The sequence below is a fragment of the Pinus tabuliformis genome, chromosome X (assembly GCF_031772625.1).
Source record: "Pinus tabuliformis cultivar Carrire ecotype Pingquan chromosome X, CPIR1, whole genome shotgun sequence".
Taxonomy (NCBI): domain Eukaryota; kingdom Viridiplantae; phylum Streptophyta; class Pinopsida; order Pinales; family Pinaceae; genus Pinus; species Pinus tabuliformis.
The window spans coordinates 704,305,863-704,332,240 of record NC_142308.1 but is presented as its reverse complement, the minus strand read 5'-3'; the positions used below and the strand labels follow the sequence as shown (position 1 = coordinate 704,332,240).

The following is a 26,378-nucleotide window of genomic DNA, read 5'->3' as shown; positions in this document are numbered from 1 at the left end:
ATATATATATATATATATAAAAGTTTTTGGAATGGAGTGTCTAGAATAGTAAATTTCATTCAAATTTGTTAAAAATGTTAAGTTAGAAAAGATATTTGTAATAAAATAGGTGTTTGTAAGTAACATAAATTTATTTTATTTCTTAATTTACCAAGTGTCTAGAGAGATCAAATCTCTCCAAATGCAAACTTTTTTTGAAGTTTAAAATTTGAAAAAAGATTTGCACCTTAAGAGATTTAATCCTTGTAGACACTTGAGGTTTGAACTTAAAATGGATTTACGATAGTTCTTTATAATGCTATTTATATTTTATATAATGTAAGACTGTTTGTCAACATTTTTGAATGTGGGGGAAAAAATAAAATTAAATGTCAAGTTCATATGTTTTAATTAATATTAATATTCAAATATAATGTAAAATATAAATGAACTTAAAATCATTTCAAATCTATGTTTGATCATCTTAATTTATAAATGAAAATTTAACAAGCAAAAATTAATAAATTAGATAAATACAAAACCAATTATCTATGTCAATCATCTTAATTTACAAATGAAATTTAACAAACAAAAATTAATAAATTAGATAAATACAAAAACATAGGAAAAACTAATAGATTAAATAAATATAAAGTACAAAATCATTGGCTATAAACAAACCATGAATGCTAACACTTTTCTCCATAGCTATTTTAACACAATCAAATCCCATGACTAAAAATAAATAGTTTAGTAAGTAATAGACTCAAACAATATTTATATATAATATTTAATATAATAGAAATTAAAAAACTCATAATTTAATAATATTTTAAAAATAAATTAAGATTAATAAAAAATAGCTAATATTAATATAAGTAGTTAAATTTAACAATCAAAATTTAACATAGCAATAATTTTTTTATACAAATTATAAGCCTGATTCATTAAAATAATTAATATAAGATATAACTCTATATATTAATACTTTAATAAATGCAAATACATGTATATGATAGACTCATTAAACACTTTAACAATAATTACAATAAATAATATATATGAAAATGTAAATATCAATTTATAAGTGAAATAAAAAAATTATAAATCAATAAATCAATAATTAAACACTATAATTTATAAATGAATTAATAATTAAAGATTATGACATTTTTTTAATCAAGATTATGAATTAAGTTTGGTCAGTCTAATTAATAGATGAAATGGTTTTCAAAACCATATTTTAAAGTTGTTTAATGTGCAAAGGTCAAGTGCTTCAAGTGTTTTTCAGGGTGCATAATCCATTTGAATAAAGTGTATTTAAACTACAAGAAATCACAATCTTGCTAGAAATTGTATGACTAGATTCTTGCTAGAAAGCCAGCCTAGATGAATCTTAACTTTGGATCTACTAAGCACTAAGAATTATCATATTTTCACTTTAAAGGAGTTTTGTATTTCAAGAGATTTGATCATTCTCAATCCATCTTAACTCCTAATATACCAAGTGATCAAATTATATGCATGGTCCATTGAATTATAGTCCATAGCTAGTTTTAATAAAAATTAGCCTAGAAATCTCTTGAGATACAAATCTCTTATAAAGTGAAAAGAGATTTGATCCCTCTCAACCCTTAATAAATCTACAGTTAAAATAGATTTAGGTTAGTTTTTATTAAAACTAAGTATAGACATATGCACATCTCTTTTTTCTTGACATATTGCATTGATTAACATAGATTATATATAGAAAAATACAATTTTTTTTAACAATTTTATTATATATATTAAAAATCATATTTATGTATAACATTTTTCTTTCACATATTTTATAATTATTTTATTTTTAATATAATATATATAGCATAAATTAACAAAGAGATTTTAGAAATATATTTATTTTAAATTTCATGATTATAAATATAAATTTATCATTATAATGTAAATTAACATAAAAATTTTAGAAAAATAATTTATTGTAAATTTCATAGTTATAAATATAAATCTATCATTATCTTTTACATAATTAAATGCATTTATAATTTAGAGTTATTATTTATAATTTATATATCTTTCATATCCTTATATATACTCTATTATCTTTTAATATTAGTGAATTTGAATTTGAATTTAAATTATCTGTATATAATATTAGTACATATAATTTAAATATTTAAATTGAGTAAACAATCTTCACAAGAACATCTAACCTATATTAAATTAGCTAATTTTTATTTACATAATAATTAATTAAATATTTAAACTATTTACCTTTATTTATAATACTGAAATTGATATTTATAATTTAATGTATTAAGATCAAAAATATAATTTTGATATTTATAATTTAATGTATTAAAATAAAAATATAATTTTAATTTAAATTAGATAATAAAAATATAATAATTAATAAATTTTCGATGTAAAAAAATATTTTACCAAACTCCTTGTTCCTTAAAGTTAAAACTCCAAAAAAGAAAATGAAAAAACATCCATTCCAATCAATTGGAGATGTTTTGTTCCATATTCAATCAACCAATCAGTTTTGTTGATTTGTCTCCATATAATCTGTTACATGTTAATAACTTATTTGTGATTTGTTATACCTAAGCTGTAGGTTAAATGTTGCATTTTGGAGAGTTGCATCCAAACTATGTAACTGTGGGGGCCTTCTAACTCACCAACTAAAGGAGAGTTGGCACTTTGAATCAGTTACAGGTTGGTTCCATTCTCAAAATGGGACTTACTGTATTAAAAATGGAGATTGAACATGTTAGAATTCAACATAATTATGTAAAGGGTGGGGTTTCACACTTTTAAAATGCTGGTTACCTTTCACGGTTCGGTGGCACTTCACAGTCCTCATACCTTGGTTACCTTACGAATGGGTGCCCAACCTGAACCGAAACGTTGAGAAAAAGGAAAAGCCCAACCTGAACCGACGCAGATACCAAATTAGGTACAGGAAGAGGAGCCCAATCCAAACCCTAAGGGCTTAAAAGGAACCCACTCCAATCCCCCATGGCTGCAGCTGCAAATAAGAAAGAACATGGGATCAAAAGCCAACCAGATGCTGAAGCTCAGAATTGTCATTATAGGTCTCTTTGTAATTTTCGTCCTGCTGCTGTCTGTAAGCATCAGTACTTATTCCAAGAGAAAAATCAGAGGTCGCGAGTTCGAATCCCAGCCCCAATTGGAGGACCTGTGCGCCGAAACCCCTCCTACCTGCGAAAAGCTTCCCAGGGCAGTGGCCCAAGCCCTGCTCCACTATGCCGCCAACAATGTGACCCCGCAGCAGACTGCGGCGGAAATAAAGATAACAGCGGGAGTGCTGGGAAGGCTGAGCCCCTGCAACATGCTGGTTTTCGGGCTGGGCCACGACAGCCTCCTGTGGGCGACCCTCAACTATGGCGGGCGAACAATTTTTCTGGAGGAAGATGAGGAATGGATAGCCAAGATGCGAGAAAAGCACCCGGTACTGGAATCACACTTTGTGGAATACCCGGCGGATACCATGGTCACCGATGCGTACGATCTGTTGAAATACGCAATGTCGGAACCGGAATGCGGGCCCCAGGGAAGAGAGGAGCTGGAGTTTTCGAGGTGTAAGCTGGCGTTACGGAATCTTCCGGCGGAGATTTACAGTCGGGAGTGGGACGCCATCATGATCGACGCACCCAGAGGTTACTTCCCGGAGGCGCCCGGGCGGATGCACGCCATTTACACCTCGGCTGTTCTTGCATTCAGCTCTACCAGGCCCACCCAGGTCTTTGTCCACGACGTGAATCGAACCGTGGAGGATATGTACTCGAACACATTTCTCTGCAGACGCAACCTGGTGGCTGCTCAAGGAAGCTTGTGGCATTTCACCATCCCTCCTAAACCCACCTCCTACACCACATTTTGCTCCACCTAACATTTGCTCCACCTAACATTTGCTCCAGAGTTTCCATGTGGTGTTATGTATAAAATTTTGTCTCTCAACAATAATGGCCTTATCAAATCAATATTTCATCATGGGATTCATTTTGGATTTTTAAGATTGGATTATCTTTTACCATGTTGGTGGTGGGGTTCATGGTTTAATTTAATATAATGTCATAATATTTTAATTTAATTTTAATGGATGATATTTTAATTTTTGTATTTAAGTTTTTGTGATCCATAATAAATTAAGCAAAGTCTTTCGGTAGAAATCACATAAAAGAATTTTTGGCCTACGTGTTCCGAACCAACAAGTGTGATTCATCATCAGCAAATGTGGTTCATGACAGGATCATCATCGTGGTTCATCGTCAGAACAGGATGAAGAGGCAAACCATGGCATAGGTTTAAATAGAGAACAATGTAGAGACATAATTTCAATTAACGGTTATATTTGAACAATAATATTTAAATTATAATATTAATTTATTAATATATTAAAAACAAATATTATTAACATAAGAGAATTTTTGGCCTACCTGTTCCGAACCAACAAGTGTGATTCATCATCAGCAAATGTGGTTCATCATCAGAACAAGATCATCATCTTATATTTGAACAATAATATTTAAATTATAATATTAATTTATTAATATATTAAAAACAAATATTATTAAGTAATAACTATATTAAACAGTGAGTTTTTGAAAAATAATATTTAAATAATGATATTATTTCATTAAAATATTAATAGGTAATGGTTATATTTAAATAATGATATTAATAGGTAATGGTTATATTTAAATAATGATATTAAAAAATTAATAGGTAACGGTTATATTAAACGACTAGTTTTTGAAAAATAATATTTAAATAATGATATTAGTTTATTAATTTATTAAAAATATTAAAAATATTTAAATTAATTTATTAAAACCAAATATTACTAGTTTTTGAAAAATAAGATTTAAATTGTGATATTAGTTTATAAATTTATTAAAGACAAATACTAATAAGTAACCCCTAGTTTTCAGAAATAATATTTAAATTAATTGAAAAATATATATATGTACATATATCAAAGTTTAAGTTTAAGTTTAATATTTAAATTAATTGAAAAATATATATATGTACATATATCAAAGTTTAAGTTTAAGTTTAAAGCAGGAAGTCAAAAATTATAAAAATGAGTGAAGACCTTAATTGAGACAAGATCATTTGATAAATAAAATAATTAATGGAAATAAAATAAAATATATTAAAAATAATTAATGGTAAAATAAATAAAATAAAATAAAAAGAGGCAATGAAAAAAGTTACAAGGGCTTACTAAATATAATGCCATAATATTTTAATTTAATTTTAATTGATGATATTTTAATTCACTATAATGAGAGGCAATGGGAAAAGTTACAAGGGCTTATTAAAGGAGTTGTTTATAGTGCGATTTTTTGGAAGTTTTTTTGGTGGGTTTTTCCTGTCTAATTTCTCTAAAATTTGGCAAGAATTTATTGAAATCACAAACTTGATCAGTGACTCCTGCACAATCAAAGTGCCCTGGGGTTTTTCAAGGTGTTGAATCCATATATATAGTTAAAAAACCAGTTTAAATAACACAAATCAAAATTTCACCTCAAAATTTTCCACCGGATTCGAGCATTGGAAAGTCCAAAAAGTCGCACTAAAGACAACTCCTTTATTAAATGAAGTTTTAAATAATGATAAAATAATAATAATAGCCCTAATGAGGGTGAATGATCGAAGCAAAAGAGATCTTAGGTTGCCCACCACCTCACTGACTTCCATGGCATTAAGGAGGGGAGTGACATGGCATATCTCCCACACACGTTTTGTTTGAAGTAAAAACCATTTAATGGCTTTCGATGTCAAGTGTTATATCAATTCTCTTTTGGAAGTTATACATAGTCGTGATGATTAGGGCCAACGTTGGTTGTAGGGTTGTTGGCGAAGTTTCATTGTATGTCAGCTAGTATCTCCCCAACTTAATTGTTGGTCGAATGAATTGGGATTTATTGTGGGATTTTGGATTGGTTAGACAATCGTAGGCGATGCGACATAATACTCTATGTTGACAGCAAGTGTTATCAGTGTTTGTGAATTCCCGACTCCATTTGCGGGAGGGGGAGGGGGGGGGAAGGTTAACCAGTACTCATGAGAAGCCGAATTGGAAGTAGTGGCAGTAGGGAGTCAACACCCTTGGGTGACACGAGATATGCATGCAAACGAGAGGAGTGGAATGCTCGTGACATCACAAATTAATTCGGGAGGTAATTTGGGGTGCTTGGCTTATTTAGTTTGATTCAATTGCTTTACCCTTCTGCAAGTCTTTCACTGTGTTCTAGAGTTGTCTATGCTATGATTCTAGGGCTTGCCTTGTCAATCCACTCTATGTAACTCTATATTTCTGGGCATTAGTTCACTTCTCACCCTTGGTTTCTGGTAATATCTCGTCCTTGACTTTAGTTCTTTCGGGGGTAGGGACTCCAGTGGGTGATGGGGTTCCACCTTATCTTTTCAATTGTCTAGGACAAATAATTTTGGTTGAGGGTAGTTATCTTTGGGTAGCCCCTGCAGAGCCTGAGTGGTGGGTCAGTCTGAGGAAATAGCATGAGGAACTCATAGATAATTTTCGAGTTGGCTCAACTGTGTGGCTCATAATGCCTAGGGAACGAGGTCGTAGTAGCTAGGGGAGGGGGGGAATATGGGAAATCCAACCATGACTAGCCTAGACTGTCATGGGCTGAGATTCAGGCCCAAGAGGTTGCAATTGCGTATCAGAACGTAACCTCACCAGGCACTCAATCTGACATTAGACGGCTGGAGAGGATTGTGCACTCGAAGCATCAATATTTTTCATATTTTGAGCTTCTCAGAGAAGTCTCTCAGTGGCTCCCTAATCTAGGAAACACAAGTGGGAGGAGAATGCAATATATTCATGTGGTCACCCTACATTGGCAATTGAAAATATTGTTGGGGCAAGTCCTTAAGGAAAAAGAAGACGATTCCAATGAGATTATCTCCTTCCTCAACAATTAACAGAGGAACCAGTGGAGGATGCAAGACAACTTGGCTCGATTGGAGGTTCGTCTTACCGCTTGCATGCCTGCTTGGAACACATGGAGAGGCACATTTAGTGTGAACTTCCAAAGCCACCACCCCCAGGTTCTATCTTGGCAAACCCTGCATTGTTCACTTCTTTTGATTCTTGATGGTTAGAGCTTGTGTGGAGATTTTAATGGTTTTTTGGTTTCTGGGTACTCTTTTGTTTTGTATTTCTCAGTCTTTTTGGCTTCTGTGAAAATCCTAGTGACTCAAATGCCGACCAATAAATCAAATAAGAGTGAGGCTAGCAAATTTTTGAAAATTTGTAGATCACAATGTAACTTTTTGCTATATATATATATATATATATATATATATATATATATATCACATTAAAATATATTTAATAATAATAATTTATATTTCCCCAAGGAGGGTGCTCAAGAGCGAGGGTTCCCCCTACCTTGATATAATGCCAACTCACACAAAAGGAGGTTGGGTAATCCCCCACCTTAATATGATGCTAGCTCAAATGAAAGTGGGTTGGGTGTTCCCCCCACCTTGATATGATGCTAGCTCAAAACGAAGGGGGTCGTAGCTCCCACTCTACTTGGAGCATTGCATGCACTCCCGTCACTTTATCAATCATGGCATGAAGCCAGCACAAGGATAAACATCATTTGAATATTGCAGGTGGCATATGGTGGTACAGGAGGACTCTCCAAGAGGATCCTATTAGATTAGCAGAATTGGAGGGAAAAAATGATAGTATAGATTGCAATAGAACACATGTAACAATCTATTCATTAATTTCAATACTTAACAGCATATTATAAATCCTGATATTACTTAGCATTTGACTCTTGCTTAACCCTTTATTCCCCCCTGCCCACACAAATATAATACATACTTTTTATATATAAGAAAATCTTTATATCAAAATTTAAAAATTATATGAAAAAAGACAAAAAAATATATACAAACATTATACTTTCTTTTAAAAAAAGACTAAAACAATAATTAAACCCTAATAAATACTCAAATTTAACAATTTATAATCTCTAATTAATAATGTCTCTTTCGTTAGGTACTACATACATACCTCATTGTGGCCTCGTCTCATCATAATTAACAAAACGTTGACTAGGAGCTAACCTTATGATGAAAAACATACTTGCAACAAAGTTTCCAAAGGATATACAATGTGAAAGCTCTCAAACAATGCCAAATACTAGCCAAGGAATCTCATATCATCGATTTGGAATCACCCAACAAAATTTCCTACCAATGCCAATGCCATTAAAGGATGTTTGGCAGCTGAGATTGAACTTGAGCCCAACAATATCTCACAAAGGAGCATTCCCACAAGATGTCCTTCACTAATTCTAACTTCAAGAGAGAGGGGTAAAGGCCATTAAAATACTACTTTTGGTCAATTGGGCTTTAGAGGGGAGATCAACTTGGTAAATCACCAACCAGGTTAAAACCCATAGCTTATAAGAAACTTGAATGAACAATATCACATGCAACTACTAAATCCAATGACTCTCCACATTTGAAGAAATCTACCTGGCATTAATAACAAGAACTAATTCATGTCACTGACACATAATGGAGTAAAGCTTATGGGAATCACACTAGATCAAGGAGGTCAAAAAATCCACTTCCAATCTCACCAAAAAGGATTGGTCGTATCAATATTCATCTTAAAAATATCCTCCAGGGGTATGAGCCCAATAATCTCCATTAATTTAGAACAATCCATAAAAGATAATGCAAATTCCCTTGCCACTGATCACCATGTATTCCAAGAAAAAGAGTTAGAGCCTGAAAGGTCTCTCCAAAAGAAAACATTATTTCTGCTAAACCACCTTGCAAGTAACCTCCTACTTCCAACTCTAAATTGGCCTCCTAGCTAGATCCCAAGCCAATCTACTACCTCACCATTGCCAATGAATTGAACCTGCCACCCTCCTCCAAGTTGTCTTAATACTCTTAACTATGAAGGAGTCTAAAATCTAGAAGTTATGAGGATCAAAAATTATATCGTATAAGTTGAATTGTCCCTTTACATTTTCAATATTTTGGGTTGAAATCAATTTGTGACGTATCAAAACCTACCAAGGGAATGATCCCTCCAGACACCTAACAACCCTTTTAGTAGCCAAAATTCTTCCTTAGGTCACAACACCAATCAAACCAAGGCCTCCCTATTTTTGGGCATGGAATTGACCACCCAAGGAACCAAGTGAGTACCATGAATCCCACCATACTTGGTCCATAAGTATGAACACAAAATGTATTCCAAACAATGAAATTGTACCCTACTTGGAAGTTAGCAAGACACAAAGTAAATGTGGGATATTTGAAGAATCCTACTCACTACCATCAACTTAGTAGCAAAGGGAAGATTCTTGTACTACTGAAAAAGTAGCTTACGCTGAAATCTCTCTAGGAATCAATCCCACATACCAAACAATGAAAGGTCTATCCCAATTGGTATACTGAGATAGTGCACACCAACCATTGGTTGGATAAACCTCCAAGTAGCTAATAACCATGTGGGTTAATTCTCAATAACAACTAGCTAGTAGTCCATATTTTGATCATTAACAATTGTCCCTAAAGCCTCACAAACACTACATGACTATCCCTATGTTATATACCAACAAAGAGAGTCATTTGCAAATTTATTGTCAATCAACTCCTCCCCCTTGAGGAGAGAAATACATATAATCCAACATTGAAGATGAGATGCCTCCAATAGATATCCAATAGCAATAGCCATCAAAACATACAGATAAGGGGCCAAAGTACACCCTTGCCTAATAGAATTATGGAGATAGAGGCAAGGGGATGACACATTGTTCATTGCAACAAAACAAAGACCCATGTAACTAAGGTGTTACTCATACCAACACAATGCTAACCAAACTCAATGAAAATCAACATATTAATGATCAATTTCCAATCAATACATTCATATGATTTCTCAAAATTGATTTTCAAGAAAAGTGCCTACTAACCAATCTCATTGGCCCACTTCGTGGCCTCCCATGTAGACAAGATTACATACAAAATAAAATTTCCCCATATAAATATTGTCTACTCTTGGACAAAAAATTCCAAGCCACATCTTGAACTCTCCTAGCTAAAGCCTTGGCACGTAATGAAGTTATTGACCACCACTCACCAATAGAATTTCTAGTTTTATTCTTCAAAATAAGCTTGATAAGTCCCTGATTAAGTGTTTTTTAAAGATTACTTGTGGGAAAAATCTCATGTTCAAGATTGCAAAATCCATTCCCCACTCTGTCCCACATCTTCTTGTAGCACTCATGAGGAATACATGGGGACTTCCCATTTTGCATTGATGAAAGGGTAGCAAAAAAATAATCCTTCCTAAAATCTATTTCCAATCTATTCCAATTTTCAATCGAAACATTGTGAGGAACCACATTGTAGCAAGAATTCCTAGTAACCACAACTAACACTAACAAGCAGCAAGCAAAGAAAATATTTTGAAAGTGAGCACTAAACATAATTGGGATCTCTATTGGTTTCTCAAGCATCCCACCTTCTCTATGTAGACCAAGCACCATATCAACCACCACTTTAATCTTTAAGAAGTTAAGGAAGAACTTGGGTCCCTTATTTCCCTCTTGAATCCATTGTAGTCGAGCTCTAACTTGAGTCCCTCTAGCAATATTCTTCTTCTTAAACCCCAAATTATAGTAACTTGCCCATAAATCATAACACTTAACAATTTATTCTTGTCTTGTAACACTTACGCTTTACCTTTAATGTATAATTCTTAAACCCTTATCTTGATCCCCAATGCTTATCAATGCTTAAGTGACCCAAACTTTAATGCTCATTGCTTTACTTTTGAACCCAAGCCCTTAGTGTATAATGTTTTATCCCTAGTACTCAGTGTATAATATTTTATCCCTGACACTCAACACTTTACCCTTGACCTATATGTAACACACCTCCTCTCATATCTACCCACTTTCACCATCTTTCCTGGGGTAAACATGAGCTGAGTGGATATTATGACATGAATCAACCTTCTAGATGACCTTAAGGAAATGGAGCCGACATAGCAAGACCTTACTGACTTCCCTCAAGTTCTACACGACCCCCAGGAACTAACCAACCATTTTAGGTGTCTAACCCCTGAGATAACTTTATTTGTCAGTGAGCTAGACCCCTAGTCGCTCCCATGACAAGGCCTTCAAGTGACTATAACCCTCTAGTCACTCACATAGGCCTACTTCCTAGCGACTGTGATAATTAAGCCACTTTTTCAGGGCTAGGATCCAGATCCCTTCCCAGAACTTAATGAAACTTCCATAGATGATAAATAACACAGAGACAAAGCCTATAACACAAAACTTTCTCAAGGACTTGACCTAACTCGGTCTAACCATGACAGTCATTCCGTTAAACACATATAGAACACGAGATATACGGTCATGAATGCATATATGGACATAGAGATCTAAAACTTATCTGAGGTTTACCAAGAAGGATTAATTCCCTCTCACAATAGTTATAATAATACCAATTAGGTCATGCATTCATTAACCAACCATTCATAAAAAAATGTGATAAGAGCCATACTTAAAGTTGTAATAAAACCATGTTTAAAACCAACATATAACCAAATAATTAAAAATGATAGAACAACCATTAAAGCTGCATAGTAACAAGTACATTTACTCATAAATACAAGAGGAACTTAGCTTTTATTAACCATATGTAGAAGGCAACCAAGTCAGGGACTTCCACGTACCACTCGAACATGGATTGGCTGAACCAAATCTTTCTTTCAGCCAATCACCCTCGTGCCATATTCCAAGCATGAATGTGGGATCTCATGGGATAAACCAATCCATAAAAAACCAAGGGAATGTAAAGGTTAAACCACCTCCACCCTCACACTACTGTGATCTCACCTAAACTGGTCCCGAGATCACAACACCAAAACTAGCTTGGAGGCCTCAAAATTCCTTCACCATCCCTTAAAGAATTTTCTTATCTCCACCCACCTATTGAGAGCTTCATGAAGAAAACCATCTCCACCACCAACCCTTGGGATTTTCTTGAGACCACCTCACCCAGATCCAAAACCTTCTAGCAATCCAAAGCTCAACCAAGAATGAATCCCATCACACCATGGCTATCCGAAAACGGAAAGACAAAGCTAGAACCACTATCAAAACCCAACAAACCCATGCCAATGATAGAAAATGAACCAAATACACACATGCTTATACCATGCATTCCAAAACAAACTAGGGAATCATACATGCAACTTGTTACCTGGAAGTATTCCTGTTGAAGCCGCTTGATCCAACTTTTCCTTCCTTGATCCTTGCTTTCCTTTGTTTTCTTTGTCCTTCCTTTTCTTGCTTGCTTTCGTTCTCCTCTTGGTGCTCTTCTCCTCTCTGAGACTAATTCCAAAACTGAATTGAAAAAAGACCGACTAAAGCTGTGAACTAATCCTCTGATGCCTTTTTATTATTGATGTCTCTAATTTCTTCATTTTTCTTCATTTTCCTTCAATTTCCTCCTCACATACAACATGTGACCTTTCACCTTCATTTTCTTAAATTTTCCATTATTTTCATAAATAAAATGTCGATAATGCCTTTTTCCCTTTCAATGCCTTTACTAATGCCTTTTCTAATTTCCATTAGCCATAATAAACAACAAGTGATGCCCATTAGGATACTTTTCCCAACATTCAACTTGGAATACGTGTCGCATGAACTTGGTCATATTTTGCCTTTATTAACTTTATTACATGAAATTTTAACCTGGGGCTATTACAGACCCCTCCCCCTTAGGGGAACACTATCCTCGGTGTTCAATGACACCTACAACCAACAAAACCATTGAAAATCAAAACATACTGCCCATGGAGCTTTATAACCCAACTGATTGCAGTATTTACAATGAAAAACCTATTCAAAAGCAAAACCATCATGACAAATATGACAACAGGACAACCATACCATTTATTGGAGCTTTATAAAATAACTCATTGTGGTATTTATTATAAAAACCATACATAAATATGTACATATACCAAAACCACTTTGCCTCAACCAACAAGCAATGAAGGGTACATAGCCAAAAGTGCTTCCACTACACTTTAACTTGCTTGATTGCTTTGTTCCAGAGCATGAACTATTTCTGCAACAATATGCACTGAGGTTCTGACTAGAAATCCATTTTTGGCTCCACCTGCAATACAGAACAATTAATCACATGATCAACATCCTTTAGATATCTTTTAAGAAAAGAAACATGAGAAACATCATGGACTTCCACTGTCGAAGGCAGTGCAAGTCTATAGGCCACTGGTCTAATCCTCTCAAGGATCTCGAAAGGCCCGCAATACTGAGGTTCCAACTTCGCATATGATCCAATCCTCAAGGATATCCTCTTGGGATTGATGCACAGGTATACATGCTCCCCAAACTAAACTCCTTAAATTACCTATGCTGGTATGCATAACTCTTTTGTTCATCTTGTGCTACCTTTAGATTCTTCTTGATGAAATTAATTTCCTGTCCTAACTCTGCCAACATGTTTGGTCCAATAAGTACCCTGTTCACTGGATCAATCCAACTGATGGAACTGTTACAACTTCGCCCATAGAGTTTCTCAAACATATGCATCCTTAGTGACTCCTAATAACCATTATTGTAAGAAATCTGAACCAGTGAAAGATACTCCTCCCACTTCCACTGTTAATGTATCACATACATCCTCAACATATCCTCTAGGATCCTAATGACCGTCTCTGTCTATCCATCTGTTTGTGGATGATAAGTTGTGTTGAAGGCCAACTCTGTACCCAAACCTGCAAATAACTCCTTCCAAAACCTAGAGGTGAACTTAACATCTCTGTTCGACACAATCTTCTTTGGAACACTGTGCAATCTCACTATCTCTTTGATGAAGACCTGTGCCACATCACTAGCTAAATAAACATACTTCACTAGAATGAAGTGAGCTACCTTGCTTAACCTGTGAACCACACCTATGATGTAATCATGCTACTTCGATGTCCTCAGAAAACCTATAATGAAATCCATGGGAATGACCTCCCATTTCCACTCCGGAATCAAAATAGGTTGTAACAAACTAGTTGGGTGCTTACACTCAACTTTCACTTACTGACAATCCAAGCATCTAGCAAAAAACTATACCACTTCCTTATTCAGATTCAGCCAATAGTAGAACTTCTTCACTGCTTTCATTGTATTCTGATATCCCGGGTGACCTAAATATGGATTGACATGAAAGACCCTTAAGATAAGATTCTTGAGCCCATTGTCATCCAACACATAGATCCTACCCCTAAATCTGACCAAGCCATATGTTGTGAGATGATAGTCCACATCCTAATCACCTGTACCCTGCTATAACCTATGCCTAAGAAGATGGTACTTGTCATCCTGCCTCTAAGGTCCGATCTTGTAAATCCATCCCATAGGAACTCAGAGTTGCTATGTGATTTACTTGTACTCTTATGCTAAGAGCATATGCAACCTTGTTCTCGTTTCCTTTAATGTATCTGATCTCAAAGTCAAACTCACTAAGGGTAGCCAACCATCTATCTTGCATGACATTCAGATTTGATTGGTCAAATAGGTACCTCAACCCACTATGATCACTCATCAATACAAACCTCTTGCCAAGAAGATAATGGCTCCACATCTTCAATGCATGAATGATCATTGTTAACTCAAGATCACATGTCCCATAGTTATGCTCATGCTCATTTAGTTTCTGTGACTCATAGCAAACCACTTGTCCCTCATACATCATGACTCCACCAAGTCCTCTCTTGCAAGCATATGTGCACGCCACTAACTCTTTATCTGGATCTGCAATCTTTAACACTCAAGAATTTGTCAACAACTTCTTCAAATGCAAAAAAATTGTTGCACATTCTTCAACCCATTCAATTTTCTTTCCTATTCACTACAATGATGCAATGGGACATGAAATCTGTGAGAAGTTCCCGATGAACCTCTTGTAATAACCTGCTAGCCCCATGAATGATCTGATCCCATCCACATTATTAGGAGCTTCCCACTCCATGATAACCCTTATCTTTTCTAGATCCACTACTATGCCTTCCTTGGAAACAACATGTCCCAAGTAATGTACCTTTGTCTAAAGAAACTGCATTTTCTAAGGTTGGCATACAAGTGATGCTCTTTTACAAATCTTAATACTGTTGTGTTGACGGTGCAAGACCCGCCAACATGTAAGGGGATCTCCCCAGTAAGAAGTCCCAATTACACCTCAGGCCATTTGGTGTAGGAGTCCCAGCAGTTGGTCGTATAGCAATGCCTTGACTGCGATGTCACACAGCAAGTAAGATAACTCTGTTGGTAGCAAGGTCGTGACTGCTGTAGTGAGTCAAGGAAGGTGCATGAGAGGTTCTAACATAGGTGGGTTGAGATGAGGGTGAAGGTGAGTTCCAGGTTGAAAAGGATCAGTCCCAACTTGGCTAGGAACACACAACACAAAAAGACATACACAGCTTCTGGTGGAGCAGTCCACTCAGATGCGGTAGTCACAACATACAAGGTAAGATAACACATACAACACTCATGTACTAGTCCGAACGAGTGCAACGGTTGTTACATCAAGGTTCATGTGAAAGGTTTGTCTGATGTCCAGCAGAGTAGTTGACATAGACGAGACAACATTAATAGCATATACAACACATTTCCATTAATAGATTATGCATTACAACAAATGAATCAGTTCATATGTAGAACACAGGTTGAAGCAACATGCATTACAAGTGTTAAAGATAAATCTTACAACAAATACAATACATGTGTGAAAACACATTGGCTCTTATTATATAAAGAAGTGTAAGTTCCAATCATACAGTACATCCAAGTAAACCTGCTAGCCCCAACAGTGGAACGTTACAACCACATCTGCATGCTCCTCCAAAGAGATGAACTAGCTTTGTGCAGTAGAGAAGCCAAGGCACATTACAATACTGTCCAAGCTCTTTCCAAGATAGTCTTATCAGAAGCTTGGCTAACCAAAAGCCCTTACAATGAGTTATGAGGGACTATTTATAGCAAAGGGTGGGGTGACCCTTGACATTCCCCTTTGTGATAGTTCAACAACCCTCATGACTCTTCACCTACTCTGTGAGTGTTACATCCAACTATATTTGACACTTGACTTACACTTGACTTACACTTGACATGACTCAGCATTACAATGCACATGTACTTATGTGAGACAACATGGCTTGAGCAAGCCATGCAAGACATCACTGACACTCGGTCCGCTGTGATGAGACCAACTCTTTGACATGCTTGTGATGGTGAAGGTGGCGAGTTGATGCCAAGATTGGTCGTCCGTGATGGTGTGCATGCACCTTATGGTGACATCTTGTTGAAGCGAATTCTTGCCTCTGTTGCAACTAGTACATTGGTTCGGCCCCTTCATCCAACTTGTCTGCTAACATGCGCATGATATTCTTGGGTATGGCTGAACCGACAACACACTGATGCATAGTGTCCGTGCTGATCTTTAAGTGTGTGCTGGTGGTCATGCACATCAATTTTCCAAAGTACATGTTCAGCTCCAGTTGGACTTGCTTCTTGTCTTCGCCTTGGTGAGTGTGTTGAATGGGTTGGACTCCACGTGTGCGCACAATGACATGCATGCTGCTAAATCCCTTGCATGCAATCAACAACACTACTCACCATATCTGATGCGTGTTAGCTACTGGGATGGATCTTTAACTTGTACGAGTGTAGTTTCATCCATGAGTGCATGTTGCGCCCACTGTTGTTCCTGTTCCTGCTGCAACTCATTCGTTTGTCTGTGCAGTTTCATGTTCTTCCTGAGTTGCACTTCAGCACATTCAACTCCTTCTCTGTTCCATTCTCTTTCATCACGTGATCTTCATGTCGCGCCATCACCTCATAGCCTGAGTCTCCAAATTTGCTTTCATTATCAGTGGATCTGCTTTATCTTGCAACTTTGTTCCACCTCTGTGTTTATTAACAACCTTCCTCTTGCATCCGTTGCATTCGTTGCATTCGTTGCATTCACTACAGTCGGTATGCTGCCTTCAACTGTTGTTCTTGTTGTTGCTTGCTATGATATCTTGATGTTCCTATCTTCGAACAACTTGTTATCTTCATGAGTAGGCAAGCTCATAGACATTTGATCGACTGCATCTCCAGGTGTGCTCTGAATAGTGTCTTCGACTCTGCTCTCTTGGAAACCATTGTACCTACACTTCTAAGAGGTAGATGAACACCTGCAATACCTGGACGCATGGAAACACTCATGGCAAGCAATATGTCAGTTGAAAACCAAAATGAACTTGAGAACCAACTTGCAACATACCTGTGTGACTAATCATGAAGGTTGTGCAATTTCAGCCGAGAGGTCGGGAGACCGACTGCCAAGACTACACAAGGCACAGTCTGGGTTACTGGGAGACTGACTAACTGTTGGAACTGCTCAATGCACAGTCCAGTTTGGCTGCTGACTGCTGGGATTGCGCAATGCACAATCTCAGTTGGTAATGGTTGCAGGCTCAGTGACTACATTGCGCAATTTTCTTGGCCATCAATCACTGTCCCTCAAGATTGCGTAAAGCGGGCCTGGGGAATAGCTGTTGGTAAGAAATGTGCATTTTTGGAGAGGAAGGCAGAGACTTCCCTCTCAGGAATACGCAATGCTGTCTTGGTGAGGCTCTTGGTGAGGTAGAGTCTGGGCCAAGGCTGCCCAGACTTGTCGATAGGAAACTGAAAGTGAATGTGAGTGAGAATGCATGTTGATACTAAGTGTAAACATAAGTGAATGACCATGCATGAAAATGTTGAATGACATATTCAAAAAATGGAACAACATGCATGTGGGTGAGACGAGTCGCCAAATCGACGATTGTTCGGGAAAAACAGTTTCATGCATGCGGCAACGGTGAGATGTTGACGAAAATTGAAATGGTGTTAGAACAAGCTAATATACATGTAAATGACAGCAAGCATTCAAAGAAATAAAACAAACAATACTCATACAAGCGAAAACACAAAAAGCGATAGAAATGCAACACAAGGCATGGGAAATGGGCTTACCCCAAAACAACTGAGTTGAATGTGCCGACTGCTCCTAGATGTGATGTGGGATGTTAGAGCTGCAAGGTTGATGTGAGGGATCAGCTTTGCAGTGTCTGGTTGATGAGGTTTTTATAACATCGAGGTTGTGACGCGCATGCCACACATATAGGGAAAGAGACACTTGGTGGGAGGTTTCTGAAATGATCCTTGCATGTAACCTCCAACTGCTAAACATAGATCTCTGAAACAAGGGATGCCTTTGCATGCTGCCTTGGGAGAAACAACCCATGCATGCAAGTTAGTTTTTCTCGATCCCTGAGGGAACTGGTCAACTCAGCTGCACATGCAAGAGACTGTCCTATTACTGGAGAAAAATGCGCATTTATGGCTGGGAGATAGGCTGGCTGCCCAGGATATTTGCGCAGTTTCTGGGCATAGCAGCTGACTGCTTCCTAGTTTTGTGCAAATTCTGGGCTGAGCAGCCCTATTGGGGAAAATTGCACAATTTTTGCTGGGAGTGTTGACTGGAAGGATTGCGCAATCCTGGAGCCCGGCAAGCTGCCAGAAACAAGTGTGAAATTTCTGGAGGGAAGGTTGGTTTCCCTCCATATATGCACAATTTTCTTAGGGAAGTTGCTCAGCCTACAGCTGGACCAAGTCTGGGTGAACAACTTGTGATGGGGATGGATCAAGCTGTGATCGACAAGCTTCCTTTGTGCAAGAAAGACACTAAATCTTGTGAACTTGACTAAGCAAAGCAAGCTACTGTGAAGGTTGGAAGGGAGGCTCCAAAATGAAGCTAAGGAAAAATTTTGGAGGGTGGTTGTAGCCATTACAACACTTGGTGACACACTGGTAGAACTCCAACTCTTTGAAAGGACCTTGATCATGAAAATTAAGTCTAACACCTATGGAAGTATTGTTCATTTCTCAGTTCATCTTGGCTTCACACTATCTTGATTGTAAGATGTAGCATCTGCGAAGCTCTTAGTCGATTGACACACATTCCAAGCCAAGGAAACACCATTGTTTTGATTGGGGTTGAGGGGTATATTGGTGCACAAGCAACATAGTCGTCAGAGTCTTAGTCTCATCTTTGGTGTTCCTCCGCTGCCAGCAGGCTTGGAACATACTCCGACGAAGTCACATAGGAACACAAGCATAGCACCGCTGCCAGCGAGCCTGGTCAGTACCACGACGGAGTTACTTGCATCACCTCTCTACGCAAGAAGCCTTTCTCTTCTTTCGCCTTATTCATTTTTCATTCTTTCAAACTTTTTTCACTTTTTTCATTTTGTAACTGTGCGTATCACTTATTCATTTTAGAGGCGGAAGAGGGATCCCAACTTATTGAGAGCAGAAGAGGTTGTTCCAGCAGAGAAGTAGTTTATTATACCTCTGACGTGCTTGTTAAATTTTTCCCCCTCACCTTACTCTACTTGACTGAGATGACAAGGGTTAACCCAAAAATAAACGACTAGAGTAGGTGACACTAGTTAGCACACAAGAATTGTGCTTTCACCAAGGTTCACTTTGAACAATACGTATTTTTCTTCGACGTATCATGGAATGAAAGTAACAAGTTCTTCATACAGAGGCAAGATGACAGATAACCAAGTAGTGATAGTTGTACAGGCCCTCTTGCACTTCACCCAGTTCGTTTCAAGAGTCATACATGGTGTCACACGAAACTAACCTATGAATGAAACAAGCGAACTATACAAATGAAACAAGCGAACTAACAATCAACAAAGCAAAGAAAAAGTAGAAGAAAAAGTGAAAGAAAAGCGAGTAAGCAAACAAGTAAGCAGACAAACAAACCAACCAACGAAGCAAGTAAGAAAACAAGCATACAAGCAAACTGACTGAAAGCAAACACTACTCCTACTCCTAAGCTAACTGTGCATGTGCCATCTCACATGAAGTGATACTTCCAATGCAGCCATTGGCGCATTGGTTGACCCATGTTGGTGAAGGCGTGGTTCACGAACAAAACAACTGTGTGAACTAGCAAATAAGAAAGATGTAACAATGAAGACAAACACACTCCGAGCTTACAAGTGACCACAGAACAAAGATGAGTGAAATTGCATGACATGCATTATATGGTGCTGCCATGATGTTGTGCTTCACTGCGTGAAGATATTGAGTGTATGCATTCTCTTGAATGTGACATGCAAGCAAATGTGAGAAAGGTAGACCACTTGTGTTGTGCATGTGTGCTTGCTGTGTAATACTCCTCCAACTCATGAGCGATGGGATCGTGTAGTCCGAGTGGAGGAAGTCAAATATGGGTGTTTGGTTGATCTTCTACGTAGAGCAGAGAATCATGAGGAGCCTTGATTGTTTCAACAATTTCCTGACCGGAAGTGAAACCAACCTTAGGACAGTGAGGGCCTGACATAACCATCAACTCGGGCTGAAGTGCCTTGACAGTCTAGGGGGTCTTGACTTCGTCGATAGATAGATCATTGTAGACCAGTGTCTTGGATAGATTAACAATGGTTGGATCAACATCGTGATCGGATGAGGAAGTGAATAGACCACAACAACCAAGATCAGATAATTCAGGATGTTTTTCAGCATCCTCATGATTTGATGAATTGGGTAGAGGGGTAGATGGGGAGCAAAGATGCTCACCCTTTGTGTTTTCAAGAATGATAAATGACAAATTGAATGGAATTTCCAAGGAATATGTGTCCTCTCCACGCTGTAATGACATACTGACATCCGAGGTGTCCTGTGAATGATCAGAAGTAGAAGCATCCGAGAATGAGTTTTCACAGGAGAAATCAGCAATGGTAGAATCACAAGGGATGCCGGGATGAAGTGGATGAGGCGCGACTGGAAGGGAGTCATCCTTCACTGCGAGATCTTATTTAGATTCCCACACACACTCATCATAAATGATGGCGTAGGTTGGCTGCATAACACCAACTCTGTCAATAGCTTGATCCTCGTTCACAATAGGTGAGGAGTTCAGAATGGGAGAATACAAGATAGTACAATCTGGAGGATCAAAAGAACGCGAAGGCGGAGGTTGAGAGAACAAGTCCACTTGACAACCAACAGGCTTGCAAGCCAAATCTGTGAAAAACTCAAGAGTAGGTGGGGTGGGAGGATGTGACAGTTCAACCGAGGTGTGTGCATGATCTCCTACATCACTCGACGATGGTGGAGTTATTTGATGAGGTGAAGGCAGACAATCACTTGTGATAGCAACTGTGCCTACCTGTGATTGCGTAGCTCCATCACCGAAGTGTGCTGAGCATGGTTCATATATGTGAAGAAGATGCTCAAATATTCCATCAAGAAATTCCCAATCAATATCATCTTCCGGGAGTCGATATGCGAAATTACAAAAGCATGTGTGAAACTGTTCGATGGATTCATCGGGTGCTTTTCGTAATTTCAGAATTTATTTGTTGAGTGCTTTACGTTCACAGTGATTGAAAGCACGGCCTATCTCTGTGACCAGATGAGCAAGAAAATGAATATATTTTTCAGGCAGTGTGGCACACCAGTGCATTGGGTTCCCTTGAAGCGTTAGATTAACAACGCGCAACTCATGTATTCTTCAAAGAATCCACGTCTTTCGCATGAGCCGACAATGCTGACCGCATGCCTTACCAAGGAAATATAGCCTCCACCATCAAATGTTTTATGAGACAAGTTATTCGAGAGATGTTCTAAGATGATGAAATCATTTCCATAAGACATACATTCCAGAAGAGCCACTCGGTAGTTAACCATGATAGATGTGTAGAGATTCAGAACAGATGTGAGGACTTAGCTTGTCATATGGGTGTCAACATGTAAGGGGATCTCCCTGGTAAGAAGTCCCAATTAGACCTCAGACCATTTGGTGTAGGAGTCCCAGCAGTGGGTTGTATAGCAATGCCTTGACTGCGATGTCGCACAGAGGCAAGTAAGATAACTCTTTTGGTAGCAAGGGCGTGACTGCTGCAGTGAGTCAAGGAAGGTGCATGCGAGGTTCTAACACAGGTGGGTTGAGACGAGGGTGAAGGTGAGTTATAGGTTGAAAGGGATCAGTCTCAACTCGTATAGGAACACACAACACAATAGGACATACACAACTTCCAGTGGAGCAGTCCACTCAGATGCGGTAGTCACAACATACAAGGTAAGATAACATGCACAAAACTCACAGATCAGTCCGAACAAGTGTAATGGTTGTTATAGCCAGGTTCATGTGAAATTTTTGTCTAATGTACGACAGAGCAGTTGACATGGACAGGACAACATTAATAACATATACAACACATTTCAATTAATAGATTATGCATTACAACAAATGAATCACTTCATATGTAGAACACAGGCTAAAGCAACATGCATTACAAGTGTTAAAGATCAATCTTACAACAAATACAATACATGTGTGAAAACACGTTGGCTCTTATTATGTAAAGAAGTGTAAGTTCCAATCATACAATACGTCCATGTAAACCTGCTAGCCCCAACAGTGGAACGTTATAGCCACATCCGCCTGCTCCTCCAAAGAGATGAACTAGCTCTATGCAGTGGAGAAGCCAAGGCGCATTACAATACTATCCAAGCTCTTTCCAAGATAGTCTTATCAGAAGCTTGGCTGACCAAAAGCCCTTACAATGAGTTATGAGGGATTATTTATAGCAAAGGGTGGGGTGACCCTTGACATTCCCCTTTGTGACAGTTCAACTACCCTCATGACTCTTCACCTACTCTATGACTGTTACATCCAACTATTGACACTTGACTTACACTTGACGTGACTCAACATTACAATGCACATGTACTCATGTGAGACAACATGGCTTGAGCAAGCCATGCAAGACATCACTGACACTCAGTCTGCTGTGATGAGACCAACTCTTTGACATGCTTGTGATGGTGAAGGTGGTGAGATGATGCCAAGCTTGGTCATCCGTGATGGTGTGCATGCACCTCATGGTGACATCTTGTTGAAGCGAATTCTTGCCTCCATTGCAACCGGTACATTGGTTCAACCCCTTCATCCAACTCGTCTGCTAACATGCACATGGTCTTCTAGGGTGTGATTGAACTGGCAACACATTGATGCATAGTGCCCGTGCTGATCTTCAAGTGTGTGTTGGTGGTCATGCACATCAATTTGCTGAAGTACATGTTCAGCTCTAGTTGGACTTGCTTCTTGTCTTCACCTTGGTGAGTGTGTTGAATGGGTTGAATTCCAAGTGTGTGCACAATGACATGCATGCTTCTAAATCCCTTGCATGCGATCAACAACACTACTCACCATGTCTACTTCGTGTTAGCTACTGGGACGGATCTTTAACTTGTACGAGCGTAGTTTCATCCGTGAGTGCATGTTGCACCCAATGTTTTTCCTGTTCCTGCTGCAACTCATTCGTCTGTCTGTGAAGCTTCATGTTCTTCCTGAGTTGTTGCTTCAACACATACAACTCCTTCTCTATTCCATTTTCTGTCTTTACGCTATCTTCATGTCGCGCCGTCACCTCATAGCCTGAGTCTCCAAAGTTTCTTTCATTATCAGTGGATCTCCTTGATCTTGCAACTTTGTTCTGCCTTTGTGTTGTTAAAAACCTTCCTCTTGCATTCATTTCATCCGCTGCGTTCATTGCGTTCCCTACATTCGCTGCGGTCGGTATGCTGCCTTCAACTTCTGTTCATGATGTTTCTTGTTGTGATACCTTGATGTTCTTGTCTACGAACAACTTGTTATCTTCGTGAGCAGGCCACTACATCTCCAGGTGTGCTATGAACGGTGTCTTTGACTCTGCTCTCTTGGAAACCATTGTACCTACACTGCTGAGAGGCAGATGAAAACTTGCAATACCTGGAGACATGGCAACACTCATGGCAATCAATCTTTTAGTTGAAAACCAAAATGAACTTGAGAACCAACTTGCAACATACCTGTGTGACTGATCATGAAGGTTGTGCAATTTTGGCCTGGAGGTCAGGAGATTGACTGCCAAGACTGCACAAGGCACAGTCTGGGCTTCTGGGAGACTGACTGACTGTTGGAACTACGCAATGCATAGTCCAGTCTGGCTACTAACTGCTGAGATTGCGCAATGCACAATCTCAGATGGCAATGGTTGTAGGCTCAGTGACTGCATTGCGCAATTTTCTTAGACATAAGTCACTGTCCCTCGAGATTGCACAAAGTAGGCCTGGGGAAAACCTACTAGGCAGAAATGTGCATTTCTGGAGAGGAAGGCAGATCCTTCCCTCTCAGGATTGCGCAATACTGTCTTGGTGAGGCAGAGTTCAGGCCAAGGCTGCCTAGACTCGCCGACAGGCAACTGAAAGTGAATATGAGTGAGAATGCATGGTAATACTGAGTGTAAACATAAGTGAATGATCATGCATGAAAATGGTGAATGACATATTCAGAAAATGGAACAACATGCATGTGGGTGAGGTGAGTCGCCAAATTGGCGACCGTTCGCGAAAAACAATTTCATGCATGCTACAAAAGTGAGATGTTGACGAAAACTAAAACTGTGCTAGGAAAATCTAATATACATGTAAACGAAAACAAGCATTCAAAGAAATCAAGCAAACAATACTCATACAAGAGAAAACACAAAAAGTGACAGAAACACAACATAAGGCATGGGAAGTGGGCTTACCCCAAAACATCTGAGCTGAATGTGCTGGCTGCTCCTAGATGTGATATGGGATGTCAGAGCTGCAAGACTGATGTGAGGAATGAGCTCTGCAGTGTCCGGTTGATGAGTTTTGATAACATTGAGGTTGTGACGCGCATGCCACAAATCTAGGGAAAGCGATACTTGGTGGGAGGTTTTTGAAATGATCCTTGCATGTAACCTCCAACTGCTAAATATAGATCCCTGAAACAAGGGATGCCTTTGCATGGTGCCTTGGGAGAAATAGCCCATGCATGCAAGTTAGTTTTGCTCAGTCCCAGAGGGAACTAGTCAACTCAAGCGCACATGCAAGAGACTGCTCAACTGCTGGATAAAAATGCGCATTTCTAGCTGGGAGCTGGGCTAGCTGCCCAAGAGATTTGCACAATTTCTGGGCAGAGCAGTGAACTGCTGCCTAGATTTGCGTAAATTCTGGGCTAAGAAACACTGCTGGTGAAAATTGCATAATTTTTGTTGGGAGTGTTGAGTGGCAGGATTGCGCAATCCTGGAGCCCAGCAGGCTGCCAGACAAGATTGCGCAATTTCTGGAGGGAACACCGGTTGCCCTCCAGAAATGCGTAGTTTTCTTTGGGAAGTTGCTCAGCCTGCAGTTGGACCAAGTCTGGGTGAACAACCTATGAGGGGGATGGATCAAGCTGTGATCGATAGGCTGCCTTTGTGCAAGAAAGACACTGAAGCTTGTGAACTTGACTAAGCAAGGCAAGCTGCTGTGAAGGTTGGAAGGGAGGTTCTAAAATGAAGCTACGGAAAAATTTTGGAGGGTGGTTGTAGCTGCTACAACATGCTGCTAAATTGTTCGACATGATCTTCCTCATTCTTATAGTATATCAATATATCATCGATGAATACAATAACAAATTTTTCCAGATAACGACGCAACACACTATTCATCAAGCACATCAAAGTAGTGGGAGCATTAGTTAGACTAAAAGGAACTACGACAAACTCATAATGCAAATACATGTTCTAGAAACAAGTCTTGTAGATGTACTCTTCTTTAATGCGTACTTGATGGTATCTTGATCTCAAATAAATCTTTGAGAACACTGCTGCTCCCTTGAACAGGTGAAACAAATCATCAATCCTCAACAATAAACACCTGTTCTTGATGGTTACCTTGTTCAACTACCTGTAGTCAATACATAACTTGAGAGTACCATCCTTCTTCTTTATGAACAACACTGGCTGGACCCCAAGGCGATACACTTGGCCTAATGTACCCCTTGTCAAGCATTTCCTTCAACTGCAACTTCAATTCCACTAGCTCTGGAGTACTCATCATGTAAGGTGCATTCGATGCTGGTGTCGCTCCTAGTACCAACTCAATAGAAAAGTCCACTTCCTATGAGGAGGTAACTCTGAAACTTCTATTGGAAACACATCCTGAAACTGCTGCAATACAGGGTACCTCTTGAAGATTCTGCATCCTCAACATCCTTACCGTTGTCACTAAAAATATGGACTACAAATAATATACACCATTTTATGTGACTGTGCTTAGCCTACATATCTATAATCATCCTCACTGATGTAGGCTTCTTCTTTCACTGCAGTATTCTCTTTTCCCCATTATCATCCAGGCACTCAATAGCTTTGT

At 38.4% G+C, this 26,378-nt stretch overlaps 1 pseudogene; it reads left to right on the top strand.

Annotated features, from left to right (window-relative positions):
* Positions 1-2,859: 2,859 nt before the first annotated feature.
* Positions 2,860-4,019, top strand: LOC149141924 (glucuronoxylan 4-O-methyltransferase 1 pseudogene; annotated as a pseudogene).
* Positions 4,020-26,378: the final 22,359 nt, after the last annotated feature.